Source organism: Stegodyphus dumicola, chromosome 1, assembly GCF_044657685.1.
Source record: "Stegodyphus dumicola isolate Sdum_Otavi_A_Nest chromosome 1, ASM4465768v1".
Lineage (NCBI taxonomy): Eukaryota > Metazoa > Arthropoda > Arachnida > Araneae > Eresidae > Stegodyphus > Stegodyphus dumicola.
Window position 1 is genome coordinate 56,306,892 of NC_140768.1, and position 16,931 is coordinate 56,323,822.

Genomic DNA, 16,931 nt, shown 5'->3' on the forward strand with positions numbered 1-16,931 from the left:
TCTCAGATACAGAGGTCTTGTCTTCAGCTCTTTTAGTAAATTCATTAAACTGTCAATGAATATTGTCAGTGTAAAATGTTAAAACTATCATGCAGTTGTTTGACTTGTTTTTGTTGTTTGACTTCTGAATTAGTATCATGCAGTTGTCATTTTCATTCAAAGTTTATTTCACACGCGTCAAAATATTTCAAGAAAATGTTTGTCACCTCGGTCTTTCTTCAAAACTGTAGCACTAAACCTTTGACTGTTTGATTACCTTGGTATTTTTAGAGGCAGGTAAATTTGCTTGGGAGAATTATTTGCCTTTTATGGAAACCGAGTAGTTTCTTTTCTAAATCCTTTTACTATGCAGGCCATCAGCATTCGCATGCCATTATTCAACTGCGCTCAGAAAAAAACGTGTAAATCTACAGTCTGTTGCTTACACTAATGACTATAAAACAGCATAGCTGCTCAAAATCGAAGATTTGCTTGCATCTGTGGTGTCGATTAAGCTAACGTGGCTGGGGCATCATGTGCACGGTTGCAACAAGCGCACGACTATCTCATTGCAAATGACACATTTAAGGGAGACGTCTTCTTGTCGTAGTATGGCGATTCATCACCAGAAACAAATCTGTTTCCCACACTCCCGGAGTGTCCTCCTTCGAAATTGGGGCGGCGCTGCATTTAGTGTGATTAGACTGTACCTGTAGAACTTATGGCGAAATTAATATCTCTCTCCCACTTATACTTTACCTGTAGCAAAAGGTAAAAAAAAAATGTTTACAGCTTTTTCACCGATGCGTGGAAATCCTTTTTGCAATTTACTTGGATCTGAGATAGTGGAAAATCTTTAAACTCAACATCAATGATAAGATCACTTTTGGATCTAGTAACTGCTCCCTTTGATTCGTTAGTAAATTGAACGAAGATGCGAATGAATTATTCCGGACCGAAACGAATTTCGTTGTCTTCTGTACTTCAAAGCAATAATAAAGGTTTCTCTTAAGCACGTGTAGCTATCGATCTACAAGTTCCAGTATTAAAATAAACCTAATGTCTCTACATATTTAGATATTTATATATGTCACCTATGTGGAAAATCTCACCAGTAACTTTTTTCCAACTTAGCTGAATACTGAAAATTACCCTCAAATACTTTTAATTCTTCTTTCACTTTATGAATTTTGAGCAAGAATGCCCTCCTCGAAAGACAACAATTTCAGTTTGGAACACAAAAGTTTGATATTCTGATCTCATATTATTATCTTAAAATTGAAAACAATTCCATTGATGTGGTCTACTTTTCACCACAAGCGCCAGTTTCATAGTACCATTAAGAACAGACTTTAATTCAAAGTAAAATATTTTATATGAAAATTTCCAATAACTAAAGGAGTATATTATTTAAATACCAGTGTTTTCAGATTGAACGTCAGATACTAAAACTGTGACCTTTCCTGTTATTACCACCGCTTCATCAGTGGATAAACTTGCGTAATTTTTCCGTGAAAGTTTTTTTGTATTAAAAAATTAAAGTATTCATCGATCACTTTAAACATTTTCTTAACAGTTCTTTACTTCTGAAGTTTTTTGTAGAATAAATAATGTTCTTTCCAACCTTTCTCATCAGGAATTGGAAAAAGTGAAATTAGCTGGCAAAAATTGCCAAATTCTCTTGATTTAGTGGAGGAGCTGAAGCAATAAGAACCAGCGTAATATTCAAAAATTTGCACAACTAGTTTTGAAACGTTTAAATATAGAGAAATTTTTTCACCTGTAGAAGGGTATTTAACGAAAGAGAATCTAATAATAAAATGAGATGATAAGAATGAGAGGTAGGAATTCAAGCTACTGGCGCCCTTTATTGATGAAACAGGAAAACAACTATGAAATAATTTCTCTAAAAGCTGAGGGTTAAGATGGATTGGAACTGGGATTGTTAACTAGAACTGAAATATTTTTATGAATGTAACGCGCCTCTAGAAAATCTAATTTGCCAACGGAAGATGATTTTGAATAATTTTGTCTGTACAAAAAGGGAAAATGTAATTTCAAACCACCAGTATTGGGCAACAGAGGATTCACGTCTTTCGTTTCTTATAAGAGATGCTCATGTTCCTTGGCGCGAAATTTTAAGTCCAATATAAATTAAACTATACTGACAAGGAATCATGTGTATATCCGAGGAGTTCATTTCCGGAATAAGGTCCTTAAGTATGGAGCAGCGAATTTTATTAAAAGAAAACGCAATTGAATTTCTGCAAAATACGTGCAAATTTATAGCCAATCGATGGAAAAAAAGGAACGACAACAGAATTCTTACAAGCTCCTAGAACAAGAGGGTTCTTTTTGATCTGTTGAGATGAGAACTTTTAGCAGCTTGTCAATAATGTTAGGGTAAAAGCCTCTGTCACTAGCAACTGCTTTTAAATAATTTAGTTCTTGATTGAGAGTCATAGTTTCTATTCATAAAATAAATATTATTTATTTAAATACAATACTTGTATATTGATATATGCATATTCTGATGTAAATCGCATGAAGTTAAAAATGCTGCATTGTAATTAATGATATTAAATAGGGTTTTAAGTAGGGCACCTAAAATATCGGAGCAAATAGAGCTATATTAGGAAAGTATCATATTAATGACAGAAAGTTTACGATGCTCAAGTTATGCAAATTTCACATTAATCATATTTCGCAATTCATTATGTCAACATCCATTGTATTAACAATAGCCCAAATACCTTTAAAATCCGACAAAAGACATTAAACCTCTTTTGTTAACCATAAGAAAAATGCGTCGCTGTTATTTGTTTTATCATGTGAAGGTGTTAAGCAAAAATGTAGTATGGATCAAAGATTTCAGGAAAACCAATCTTTGTTAACAAATTGCAACATTTCACGAACTATCATATATCGTATTAAAACGCAAATTCAGAAAAATACGCCTTAAGACATTCTCGCTAAAGTGATTTACACAGATCACTTACTAAAACTGAACATCAATTTCAACTTATTCTTATAAAAGTGCTACGCATTTCGAATTCTTGACTGGTACTCTTGCACCAACAGACCAGTTGGAACTGAGCAAGTAATGATCTTTTGAGATATAAATACAAAATATGAAGGAGTGAATAATGGGAGGAATGGCGCCTAGGGCATTCTCCACCGTTATGTAGCTAGAAAAGAAGTTAACTACTCGGACACCTAGCTCTCCAGTATCGTCGACCTCTAATCAGGATAAATTTTTCGCGGCAAACTTCGATTCTGATGTCTAACAGTCTTTTGAAAAGAGCACTGAATTTCTTTTCTCCTGTTTCGTCAGATGTCTGGCTAACTGAATGAATTCTTCTACTGACAACTAGAATTGTTCTTAAAGTTTTCCGTTTCACAAAATAAGCTTCATGCTGTTCTGCGGTTTCGTGGTTGTGAACTTTCGGACTAAGTCTCCACCAAGCTTGAAAACCAATTATAAATTTAAATGTATTACGCAAACTTGCATCTTTTTCAAAGAGCCTGTAATAAAAAAAGTGATTTTCCTTTTAATTGAGTGTGACATACAAGTTTCTTGCCATTTGGCTGAGTGACATAGAACCAATCAGACGTCAACTGTCGGTTAGCACACTTCGTATTTGTCTAACATCCGAGTCTGGCTGCATGAACGCTTTCGTAGTTTTTCCCATGTGTAATGTGTATACGAACCAGTTTACCTTAGAAAGTCCTCCATCCCTTTCCTTAGGCAGATAGCGCCAGTGGTCTTTGCCGTAATCTCCTTAAAACAAACCAAACCACATTCCTTAAGATTATCAAGATATATAAATGATAATGGTACATAGAAATTTACTCTTAATGGCAGGAAATTTTGTATAATTCTGTAGTATAATCTTTCATTTCGTGTAAGATTCATGTGCATAAAATGCAAAAAAAAAATCAGTGTGAATGTATTTTACTAATTTTCTTCTGCAATAACTTTCATTTGTAATAAAATGTATGATTGCATCTAAAATTGCCTTGTTTATATGCCTTTTAATGTTCTCTGAGATCGCATAGTATTACACCAGAAACTATTAACTCGATTTTTTAAAAATTAACAACATAAAAGCTCATAAGAATCTCCATTTGCTAACAGTCTTACTCTGAGAAATAAGTTTTCCAGTTATGATATTACAATTCCAAAAGTACTGTTCGCTTTTCTAAGTCTGGATTCAGTTCAAATCAAAAGCCATTCTGTTTCAGCATTGCATATTGTAATAATATTTTGCTATGGCCATCGATGTGCTCCAATAATAGATCATCATTTTGCAATACTTTACATCTTCATGGGGGGATTTTGCCCCCGTAAGAAACAGTATTATCACTAACTCAAAAAGATGATGTTCATTATTGTCCGACTATATCTTGAGTAAATTGTTGAGTCAGGTAGGGGAGCACTACTGAGCGGCAAAATCCCTGAACACTAGTAATTCTATCCGAAGTTCGAATCCGAGTATATAAAGGAGCTGCTTACATGGGTGTTTTCGCGGTTTTCCCTACATGTAACCTGTGTACGAGTCAGTTTTCTCTAGAAAGCCAAGACAGTCTTTTCATAGGCAGATACCCCTCGACTGCTCTGCAATGATCAGATAAACCAAGACTCGGTAGGGACAAATTTTGACTTCGAAATTCGAAACGGAACAACCAAAAACAAAGCTAAACATTCGTGAAAATAAGTTGTTTGAAGAGAAAAAGTTTAGTTTTGTTGACATATGTTCCTAAATTTTAAAGCAAATAGGAGCATGATAGAATAAAAATTTCTTGGTTTTGTCTTTGGTATAATTTCGCTTTGTAAGAGTGGTATTTCAAGCAATAGTTAATTCCATAACAATAGATAAATAAATAATATATACTTTACTTTTGATATTTCTGTGTAATGATTATTGATTAAAAAAAGAAAAGAAAGAAAAAGAAAACCTATCGTAGCAAAGAGAATTTTGATTCTTCTCTTTCTTGCTATTAAATTTTAAATAAAATAGTTAATGTAATTATTAAATGTACTAAATGGATTGAAAATCCTAACGAATCGATTTAAATGAAATGTATTAATAAACTCATAAAAATTATAAAATAATTACGTCAAAAAATGATGTTTGCGTACACTCAATTTTCTAATGGCCTGGGTTTTGCAGTTTTCTCAACAATTTTTTTCAAATAATGCAGGATTTTCTTTATTTCTATATTTATTGAAAGAATATATACTAATGGACACGATACGATACTGCACTCTGTAAGATTCCTTTATGTCAATTTAATCAGTTATTATGACTTAGAACTTTACTGTTACTTTTCCTTTCCGTTTCCCTACCAGAAGGCAAATTATGTTAAGAATATATAAATAAGGGTTTGGGGATGTAAGAGAGAGCGTGTTTGTCTCTCGAGGTCACTTTACTAGGTTTTTGAGAACTCAGAGAGGATCGTATTCTTGGCTTTGAATTATAATTGGCGATATTTAAATTGTTACGCCGGCGAGAAGTTTGAGCCAACTTCGCTTTAAATCAATTGCGGCTTTGGCTACAATTGCGGCTTTAAATCTTGAAACTGACTGTTTTTTTAAGTTACATAGTCACAAGTGGCTGGCTGAATTGTCAAGCACAAGACGGGCATTTATTTTCCAGTTCTGATTTAATAAAAAGTTAGACTAAACCTGCCTAAATACTTGGAGTTCTTGTCAGACGAAGCGATAATTCGCTGTAAGTCTGTTAGGAGCCTGGACTTAAATTATGCTACCAAAGAACTCCAAACTCTACATCAACAAATTAATAATCACTACTTTTCGTGTAGGAAAGAAACCAAATAGAAGTATGGAATTAGGAAAATGGAAATTTATTTTAGATCAGAATACAATTAGTGGATTTCCTTATAAATGCTGTGCAAATTTTAATTTCATCCCTTCCATAGCAAATCAAAGATATCTTTTGATTTTTCTGCAACTTACACACTGAAAGAGAAAATTTACGGTTCAACATTTCCAATTCATTCCCAATTATGTATTTAAATTTAGTTAAAAATAAACACTAACACATATTCATTCTCCACTTTTCTAATCAAAGTAACGGAAAACATTTAGTACAATTTTAGTAAAATACAAATATGTTGGCTTAAATAAAAATCTACTCCTGATGCCAGCAAAAGGAAAAAAGAATTTTATGAAGAGTATTTGCTCGAAGAATGGCTATTGAGAGCACCATATCATGCAAAGATGTTTCCTTTCAGCCCTTTCGGTTTGAGATTAGGTGTTTATAAATGAATGGTGCTGTTTTAAAAGTTAATAATAAATCAATGTATTATCTAATATGGGCCAACCTTATATATAGTTTCTGATGCATTAACTACAGTCCTTCAGTATGTGCACCCTTGGTCACACAACACACATGTATACAGAAATCAAATTCTTCCCAAACTCGGTGAAGCATGTCCATCGTGACAGTCTGCAGTGCATGCTTTATCCGACCACAAAACATCCTCAAGGAACACGGGCACTGACGATACATAACCTCCGTCTTTAACAAACCACTAAAGAAGAAATTGCGAGGTGTTAAATCCAGCGAACAGAATGGCCATAGGAGAAGGTTGTTGTATGCTGTTGCACTACGTCCAATCCAGCATTGGTGACAAACACGATTGAGAAGCTCTCGTACATTCATATGAAAATGGGAAGGAGCACCCTCCAGTTGATGTTTAGATGAAAAATATAATCATCCTAATTGGTGTTCAGCTAGGTAACAACAAGGTTTCCAACATGTCTAGAAATGAGTTAGCGATCACAGTTTCTTGTTCAAAGAAAAATGGGTCGTATATTTTCTCGCGAGATACCACATAGAATATGTGCACGAAACTCAGCTGCACTGAAAACCACAGATCTGGACACGTCAAAACAGAAGCACACAGAAAGCCTTTCCTGTTGCGGCGCCATCTTGGAAACTGATACTGCCACTTCACTGCGCAGTAGGCATGACAAGTAGGCAACCAGCAGGTAGCATATGAGAAATTTGGATAGCTGCCAATGCTTACGGTGTAGCCTTACACGGGGAAGGTAATATATCGGCTTATGATTAATTTATAAACAACTTGTATTTTATATTCGTGTTGTTATAGGGACTTAAGAAGAGAGCCTTCAGAAGGCAAACTTATTTATTAGCTTGTAAACTAAAGCATGCTTTAAAGACATAACAAGGACCCATATTAAATAATTATGGTAATACCTTTACGCCATTTCATTATGAAACTGAATTTACCATTCTTGAACAATATAGGTGACACTATAATAGTTTTATAATAATGCAAAACCTCTCTTTTCTTAAAGTTTTAGCTATAACAACTTTATATGAAAGCAATTTAGTAATTCTTCTTTTCCAACAATATGGCTATTATTAAAGGCTGTATTTATAAAGTTCGAATGATAAGCTTATTAGCTTTTCCTTCCTAAACTTTCTTTTAGCTTAGAAAAAAATAAGCTTATTTATTCACAAAAATGAATAAATATATTTTCTTTTTCAAAACATAAAATTGAGGCAACTGTAAAGAACTGTAAGGGAATACGAGTTTATTTTAAGGATAGCTTTAACAGTTTTATTACATTTTATTAAAGAGTTTTTATAGCATAGCTCTCCGTAATTATGCTTTTCTTCCATCAACTGCTTTTCCGTTAAGAGGATCGTAAACTTTCCCTGAAAGAAATATTAGAAGTTTATAAATAGATATAATCTTGTTTCCTTTTGATATAACATTCATGTGTGTAATGTTTCTTTTTGTAATACTTACTTAACAAATTTTCGCATATGGAACCTGTATTAGTTAACAGGATTTTCTACTGAAATTATTTTATTACTTAGAAGACAGGTAATTTAATTGTCTTCCCTGAATTATTCCTATTTCTTGTTATTTATTTTTCTTGTATTATATCTCCTTCCTGATATTGATCGTAAAATAGACGTTTTCGGCAACCTACTTAATATATCATACTTTTAATACCTTTATTTCAGTTAATTGTTGCAAATAAAATGCGTTATTATCATAAAAGTGCTTTGCTATGTTTTTCCTTATGCTATGGAACACTCAGCTGAGACAAATACGGCCCAAGCAGATGAATGAAAAATTGTGAAAATCTTAATTTCTCTTCACCTAATCTAATTTAATTTTAGGTCTTAGTAGACATACTATTTTGAGCCTTCGGCACATTCTGTATTTGTATGCAACCCAAGTAACTTCGATTTAAGTTCGTCTTCTACATTGCTTGTATATAAAGATCAACTGTAGCGTATTAAGTATTGTTGTCACATTTGCTTATTATTCTCACGATAGCAAACAACTGGAACCTTATCATGTGCATAAAATTTTCATAATTCACAACGAAACATCTTGCACTAAGCATTGATCTTTAATTAATGAATATTAATAAAGGAGTATAAATTATGCTATTAATGTAATTTATAAAAATTATAAATATTTTTATTATTTTGATATATATATATGATTTTACTTTTGTTTATATGCCTTAAAGTCATGTTTTTAATTGAATCTTCTTTTGGTGTGTCACACTTTTTTAAAAGAATCTTTTGCAGATAGTTTCATCGTGTAGAGAAATTACCTTCGTCAGCTTACAAATTAATAAACGTAAATTCATTTTTCACATCTTAGAGTTTTACAAGTTTCAATTAATTCATTCAAGTAGGAGAAGGAGACGAAACATAAAAATATGTGAAAAATAAGTGAAATTGTATTTTTCTGTAAAATATAATATGAAAATCTAAAGAGATGCGCTGCCGAAAATATAAGAATATAGGGGCAAGTTTAGTTAACCTCGAGTAAATAGCTGTCTCACTAAATTGGCGAAATATCGCCAACTGATTTTTGCGACTAATTTTTGTCGACAAATTTGACGTGAAATCGCCAAAACGTCATCAAATTTGGCGACGTTTTTTAGAAGAAGAAAAAATTTTTACGATTTTAATTCCTAAGTGTTAGTTGTGGAATATATCTTCATTGCAACAAGAAGCGAAATAAAATACGAAAAATATCATTTGAAACTTACTAATTTTTCCAAAAGCTGTGTTCACGAAAATACTGGATGCTGAAAATGAAAATAAACTCTTAGCATTTTACTAAAAATCTGAGAGGAAGAAAGACAACAGATTTCCCAAAAATTTAAAGTCTTATTTTAACTAAAGTGGAATATTTCGCTGAATATTGTAAAAATAAAAAAAACACGTAAAAGATTTTTTAAAACTCTGAAATAAATATCCAATTAAATATCTTTAAAAAAATATCGTTCAGTTTCATTTCAGCATATTCTATGGATATAATATGAAACAATCTCTATAGTTTCCATAAGAGAGAAATAAATGCAAAATTAATAAGAGAGTTCTGGTATTTTACATTGAACATAATTAGGAGGTAAACATTTTTAAAAAACCTTCATATTTTTTTTCAACTTTCGTTTCCAAAAGTAATTCCGAAGTTTCAGAAACATACAGAAAACAACATAGAAAGTAAGTAAGCTGAAGGTTTTTTAGCTAATCGATAAACTGACAAGATGGATTTTCTTGTCAAAGGTTTCCGATTTCATCGGGGATTTCCACTAAGCTACGTTAATCGGAAAATCTTCGCAAAACTGAAGGTGCGTAATCTTCGGCCGTCGGTTCACTCATGTATGGAAATAATTATGTCCTAACATAAATACTAAATCTGTTAAACTAGTATTGACCAACAAAGTAGTGTTTTTTCAACCACAGATTCCCTTTGAACCGGAAATTCACTTTCTTAAATTTCCTTAGCAATTTATAACATAAAATGCTTTGTATCACTCTGGAATTAATATCATATAAAAAATTTGCATTAAATGAAACCGGATAACGTTTTCTTAAAACGTCATAGTAACATTTATAAGGATGGTATTGTGAAGTATACAAATCACAGCAAATTATGTATCTAAGAATTAAAATCTATTTAAAAGTCAGAGTGTCAGGTGTTTAATATAATAAACCACTCATTCTATTTCGTTATCCCTATAAACACTCATATACACCAATCCTAAAGTATGAAATTTTCCTAAGCATCTGCTGACATACGTTTTATTTTAAAGTAATAAGCTTTCATTTTACCCATTTTAACAGTTTAGTCATTTTAAAAGGTTCTGTTGCTTCTTAAATATTGTACTACATCTCTTCGATAACAGCGAGTTCTGTGAAAGAAAGAAATTTTAATGACTCAGAAACACCTCAGCCTGGTAATTTCCTAGTGTTTGCTTTAACTCATCTAAGAACTATCACTTAATTTCTTAATTGCGTTAAATATGTCGGCTACAGGACTGCTTGCAATTTCCTGAACAAAATTATCAAAAATCATATGTGCTGTAATTAAGGAGGATTACATTTTGTAGATTATGCAGCCTGGCAATTTTTATAGATTATATCCCTGTGAAAATTTTTTTAATTTTTATGTGATTGATGTTACTTGATTCCTTAATTATAACTTCAGTACCAATTGCTATTTAGCCAAAATAAAATGCTGCTGTTGTTAATATTAACCCGAAACTCGATGATGTGCAAAGTTGCTAACTCACTAGAAAGTTCTGAAGTTTTAAATAATGTGATAAAACAATCCTCTATTGACTTTCTCAGTATATCTAAAGCATTTCAGGTAAACCCTAAGATACATTTATCTGGGTAAATTTATTAATCATGTTGAAGAAAACTTAAGAAGAAAGAATCTTTGGAAATTTTTTACCTTGTTTAGTTCGTTTGATCCAATTAGTTTGACAGTTTGATTCTTTCATAACAATAACTATAGTCTTTTTATTTTGCAAATTTATTTTGTAATTAAAAGAAAACAACACACAAACATAGATTAGAATCTTATTTTTCAAATGAAGTATTGCATCTCTTCGTTTTCATTTAAACTTCTTCTCTGAAAATTTGAAATAAACGTTTTATAAAATCAGTAACATATCGATGCTGAAGATTGTAGCAAAAATAACGCATGTCCATAGAGTGATACGGTTTGAAAACGCGTGTATTTTGAATGAGTAACTAAAGAAAAATGATGCATTATATTAAAAAGTAATGATTTTTGCACATGCGTATTACGTATTTTAATTGTGAAGAGCTAAAATAATATCATATAATATTTTATGATAGCTGTAAATGGCAGGCTATACTTGTCCACGAAAAGTATTATAGAAACAACAGGTAATCAACAGTGGGTAGCATGTGACTTGTAAGATACTTTCCCGTAGCCTGTGTTTCTATTACTATTGATATTTTGGGAGTGAGCAGTATGGGTAGATTAGCTGATTTCACGGGACTGGAACCACTGTTACTACGTGGTCCGTGCAGGCTCGACAGGGACCGTAAGGATACTGTTAAGTCTGTCTCTATATGAGTGATCACTAGATTTTAAATATCGTTTAAGATTGTCCTTGCGAGTTTCAGATCTCCAAATGTGAGAGACAAAAACTGTGTATGGGGCTTCTTAGCCTTTGTCTAGGTGGATTTTTGTCTAGGCACTGGTAAAATGCAATGTTCCTTTTACTACTATTAAGAGTTGCGGCATTCTTGATGCAGTTGATGCAGGTACATTTTTAGCTTTGGTTTGATAAATGGACAGTACACAAGTCTAGGCAAGAAACGAGCAACGAGCACTGACTCCAGGAAATATTCCGCCGAGAAACATATTTCAGATTAATAACGAATAACTCAAAATAGCGTATCTCAGCTTACTCGGATATAAACTCAGGCAGAAAAACAAACATTTCTGATCGATGGATGTAATAAAAGAATTGAAACTTTGTTTTAAAAGATGTAAATTGCTTGAAAATTCGTGAAAATCTTTGTTCGATGGAATGACCATTTCGTCCATCACGATTTGTTCAAAATATCAATGTCACTGCAAACTAGCTTTGACGAATTTTCTATCCCTTCGTCCGCTTCCCAAAGATAATGTTCTTTCTAGATGTTCTTTTCCGGGTGTTGTCATTAACCTGTATTATATTACAAGAGGGTAATTCAAGATCTTCAATTCAAGAGCATAAGTATTGTACCGGAAAATGTTCTCAAAATCAAATTACCATCTTTCTTATGCCTGAATGTTTTAAATGTGTGTTGTTCTACTTTTTTAAATTAGCTTATAAAGTATTTATTTGCTTGTTGCTCTAATTACAATAAATCACGCAAGGGGTGAGGGCATAAGGTTTTAAATGTCTACATTAAGTCTAAATGCTATGTTCGTTTTCTTCTTACCATAGGAAACAACTCACGCACATACCCGCATTCAGAAACGAAGCGAACTATCCCTATTCAGTAGCGTTATTAAGACGCACACATCTGGGCGCAATTGCAAAGCTAATTTGAAAGAAATAGACCTAGCACCTTGAAATAACTTGAGTTTTTTATTCTAAGATCTTTTCTTAATATTTTCAAAACAAAACTTAATGATACCAACATTCATTGCAAACTGGCCATCATACGCGCTGAAGTTGATAACTTCTGAAATGCAAGCTGGAAAAAAAATTGCGACATATTACATATATTTAAATTATTTAAATACTATCATTCTTCTGGAAGTCTCGAGTAATTTAATTTGGACATAATACAGAAAATTTGAGGACTCAGTGTAAAATGAAAAAGGGTGGATTTTGCCGCATATATTTCAACAATATTTTTTGAAAGTAATTGCAATCCTGAAGTTAAAAACTGGAGTGTAGACATATTTTCATAGATAATGTATTTATACATTTTATGCAGTTATATGAAAATTCCTAGGATATTTACTAATGATAACTTTATTTCATGCATTTTATTACTTATTTAATTCAAAATTTATCCCGACTTTTTTCACTAATCTATTCACCAGTTAGTAAAACATACGATTTCTTCTCTTAGGAAAATAAACCGTATCAAGTCAGAACACGAAATTATTTTGCTCTCTAAATACGATGGACTATGCACCATCTATTAGACTGGAATCTTGATTAAGAATTTACATGACAAAAGAAACCGAAATAGAAAAGAATAAAATAACTGTATTTATGCAATGTCCTCGGATTGCATGTCTTCCCTTCATCTTGCATGAAATTCCAATGAAGGGTTTGGCGAACATGGTAATTTAAAACATTCGTTGCTATGGTAATAATACTAAAGTTAATTTTCCAAACTGAGAGCCTTTTTCTAAACTTTGTAAGAGTTTTCAAAATTAAATTTTCCTTTCGCAAGATCGAAAACGGTACTTTGCATATTTAAACATAAAGTTTGTAGTAAGTACGAAAAACTTTTCGATGTCTTTTCCTCTTGGAAAAAAGCTATATCAGCTTATATGTTTCAGAAGAAAACTCTGTAGTTTGATGCCAAGCACAACAGTGTAACTTAGTTGATATATTGTTTCGTTTTCATTAATTTTTGACTATACATGCCTTATTACAGCTTGCATTTCTCAAAACATGCCTCTTACAGAATCTCAACAATTTAAAAGAAAAAAATGGTTCTACTGTAGATAATTTTATAATTTATTCAAGCTCAAATGAACAATTTTTAAGAGAAGTGAGTTTTAAGCAAATGAAATGTACTTGTATTTAAAGAAACGTGTTCATAGTTAATTACAAGTTAATATTAATTTTTCATCTTATGTAAAGATTCGGTCATCCTACACGATCATATGTCTTCTTGTTAGTCCAAAGGGATTTGAATCCCGAAGGACTATTAGTTTCGTTTTGGCATTTTGCGTCGGACTCATAAATGTCGGTTCACTTTTCAAACTGTTGCCACAAAATGTTAGAGTCCTGCATTATATTTGAAGAAATTAAATAATGAAAAATCTGCATAAATGTATGTATATTTCTCGTATTGTGATAAAACAACGGTACATAGAGTCATCGAATTTTGAATAACGTAATCCTCCAACGAATATGAGCATGTGGAAGACCAAATTTGAAATTTGAAATTTGTTTTATGATCGATTTCCTATTTTTTAAAACTTTGACGAATTTTTGATTAACAAACTCAAGGATTTCAAAGCGAGCAATGGCAACGTTGTGCAGCAAAAACATTTTTATCTCCAGCGCGTGAGTCTCTGTATCGGAAATTCTAAAGATATGCTCGTTTTAAAACTATTTTGCGATATTGCTGTTGCACTGGATCTTATGGTTTAAGTGCGAGGAACATGATATTTAATAAAGAAAGGTAACACACAAAATGTTAAAAAACGCCCCTTTGGACGTAATTTAAAATCTGAAACATTTCAGATTTTTTTTTTTTTTTTTTTTTTTTTTTTAATTATTTGGTTAGCGAAGGTTTGTTAAGAACATTTTAATAAAGATAAATTTTAACGGTTATTTAGTTATCATTGGCTTTATGTAACAGAATTTAGATTATTATTGAAAGATGTTTAACTTTCTATGGAATGTTAGTGAACAAGAATTGTTACAGGTTAAAATCATATCACGTTCTAGAATAGACTTATTCTAGAACTTCTACATTCCTGTAATTTAAGCAAGAAAGACTATAAATTTTACATTGTATTCCCATTTGATTATTAACTGAAATCGTAGTTTAGATGCAGTTGTACAAATGAGTAGCATTTTTTAATTGATTTTTTTCAATGTTTATTAACTGCCTCTAACCTACTTTAAAAACGCGAAATTTACCCTATACATTTTTACAGCACGGCATTGTAGAAAGTTTTTGCTTTCGAGGAATCAGTTCGGCATGCAGAAAAGAAAAACTATATATTTGCTGAATAAAAAAGGAAATAGCATTTAAAACTGCTGTCATAAACAAATAACAAAATTAAAATTATATGACTTTTTAAGAAAGCGGGCAAAATGCATTTCGAAACCAGATTGATTCTTTTTCCACATATAGATAATAATAAATCACAAAAACATAAAAGGGTTAAATATTTTTCTCTTCGAAGTTCTTTACTTTGAAATTCTCTGTTTCTTGGTTGCAAGTTGCTTCTTACTTTTTTTAATATTTTACTTTTTGAGATTACTTTAAATGTGTAACTTTTATAGTCAAATTATAAAATATGTGTTCTTCTAATTTAATTTAATTTTTAACATAGTAGCTCTCCTCCTTTATTTCATTATAAAAGTGTCATAGGAGTAAATTGTATTTCTTACTCCATATTGTTAAGCATATTTTCAAAGGTAAAGTTTTACTGAATTTTTATCATAGAATGGTATAGTTATTTCTTCCTATTAGAACCTAACATTATTTCATTGCAACTATAAACATTGTAGGAGTACCTTTGAAAATATCATATTGCCTAAGCACAAACGGAAACATTGTGAAAAAATAGTTCACTCTTAATAAACAAAATCAAAATTCGAAATCTAAAGAAATCTTTGAAATAGTTAAATTTGCATCGTCGTGTAAAGCATTAAGTACCAACATATTTTTGCGCTACGTGTTTGCAGAGACATCTTCAATAAATATAGTGTTCAAAAGCCTTCAGTAGATGGCACAAGTGTTGTTCCAGCATCGCAAAAATCAGTTGCAAGATAATTGTATTAATAGAAACGTCGTTGAATTTTAAAGTGTAATAACTTTTCTTTATCTAAAGCAAATCTCAGCAGAAAAATACATTATCAACTTTTTAAAATATATAGTGCTAATGTCACATTAAAGAGTTTGATTTTCATACACAGAGTTAAATACTATACTGGCAGGAAAGATGAGTAATAATCCAGTTGGCGAAGCATGTCCACACAAATAACAATACTTATCTTATCGAAGTTTTGTTTCAAGACAATTGTTGCATTTAATTTTGCAATATTATTAAGGAATTTAATATGCGTAGTATCGGTCATGAACAACTGCAGTACTAGAAGATGTTTTCCTTCTGCCTGCTTAAGCAGTTTACAGAAGATACAAACTAAGCCAGATGAACCTTAAGACTTGAAGGTTTATTCAGAAAAATAACAGCTGTTACACGACAGATAAACAGCTATGTCTAGCCTATGGGCATAAAACAGAAATGAGGCGAAATTTTCGATACACGAGTGAAATATCACAGCTAACCAAAACAGCTTGCCGAGCAAAGACTGAAAAAATAATCACTGGGCGGAAACACGGAGTAAAATTGCAACTATTTGAACTTTGAAATTCATTTCTGACAATCACATAGACACAACACTGATTCAAAAAAGCTCATTAAGAAAGGGTTCGCTAACACAGTGATCTGTTCTTCCATTGCGATGGAGAGTTTTCTTCTCCAGTAATAAAAAAAAACTGATTATGTGTTCTGATCCTAATTTTCCACTTCTTATATACTCCTCTGAAAATTCAGTAACAGTACAACTTAAAATCAGCGTAGAAGTTTAGAGAATTACATACATGTATTTTATACTTTAAATTTACATCCTGGCGAGAGAATGTGAGCGGAAGTTGAGAAGTTTAGAACAGGAAATCAAACTTAAAATAAATTTGTTATGCAAAATAACGAAAACCCTACAATTTCCCTCGCCAGAATTAACTATCGCATAACAAGGCTTTAAAAGCCTGGATATAACTAAATTCTAAATCTACATATGAGTTAATATTTTTACAGATTGACAATGTGGCACATATTTACAATATCTTCCTTCTTTAGCAATTCTAGGAAAATAGTTTAGTACGTGCTTAAACATATCTTACATCTGCCACACTTTCAATATGTTTTTCTATCCACATTAAGACTCCCCCTTGCTCTCCAGCCTTGTGTATTGTAAAATGCGAGCATGTTTTATGTAAAACGAGTACAACACTTACCGACTACCCCACATTTACTTGTTAGAATTAAACCAACTACGCCTAGACAAACACCCTACAATCAAATCTCAGCCTGAGGTGCTACGCTAGTGAAAATTAACTTAGTGTTGGCTGGAGAGTCTAACATTTTACTTTACATTCATTCTCAATTTATCTTAACTTTCT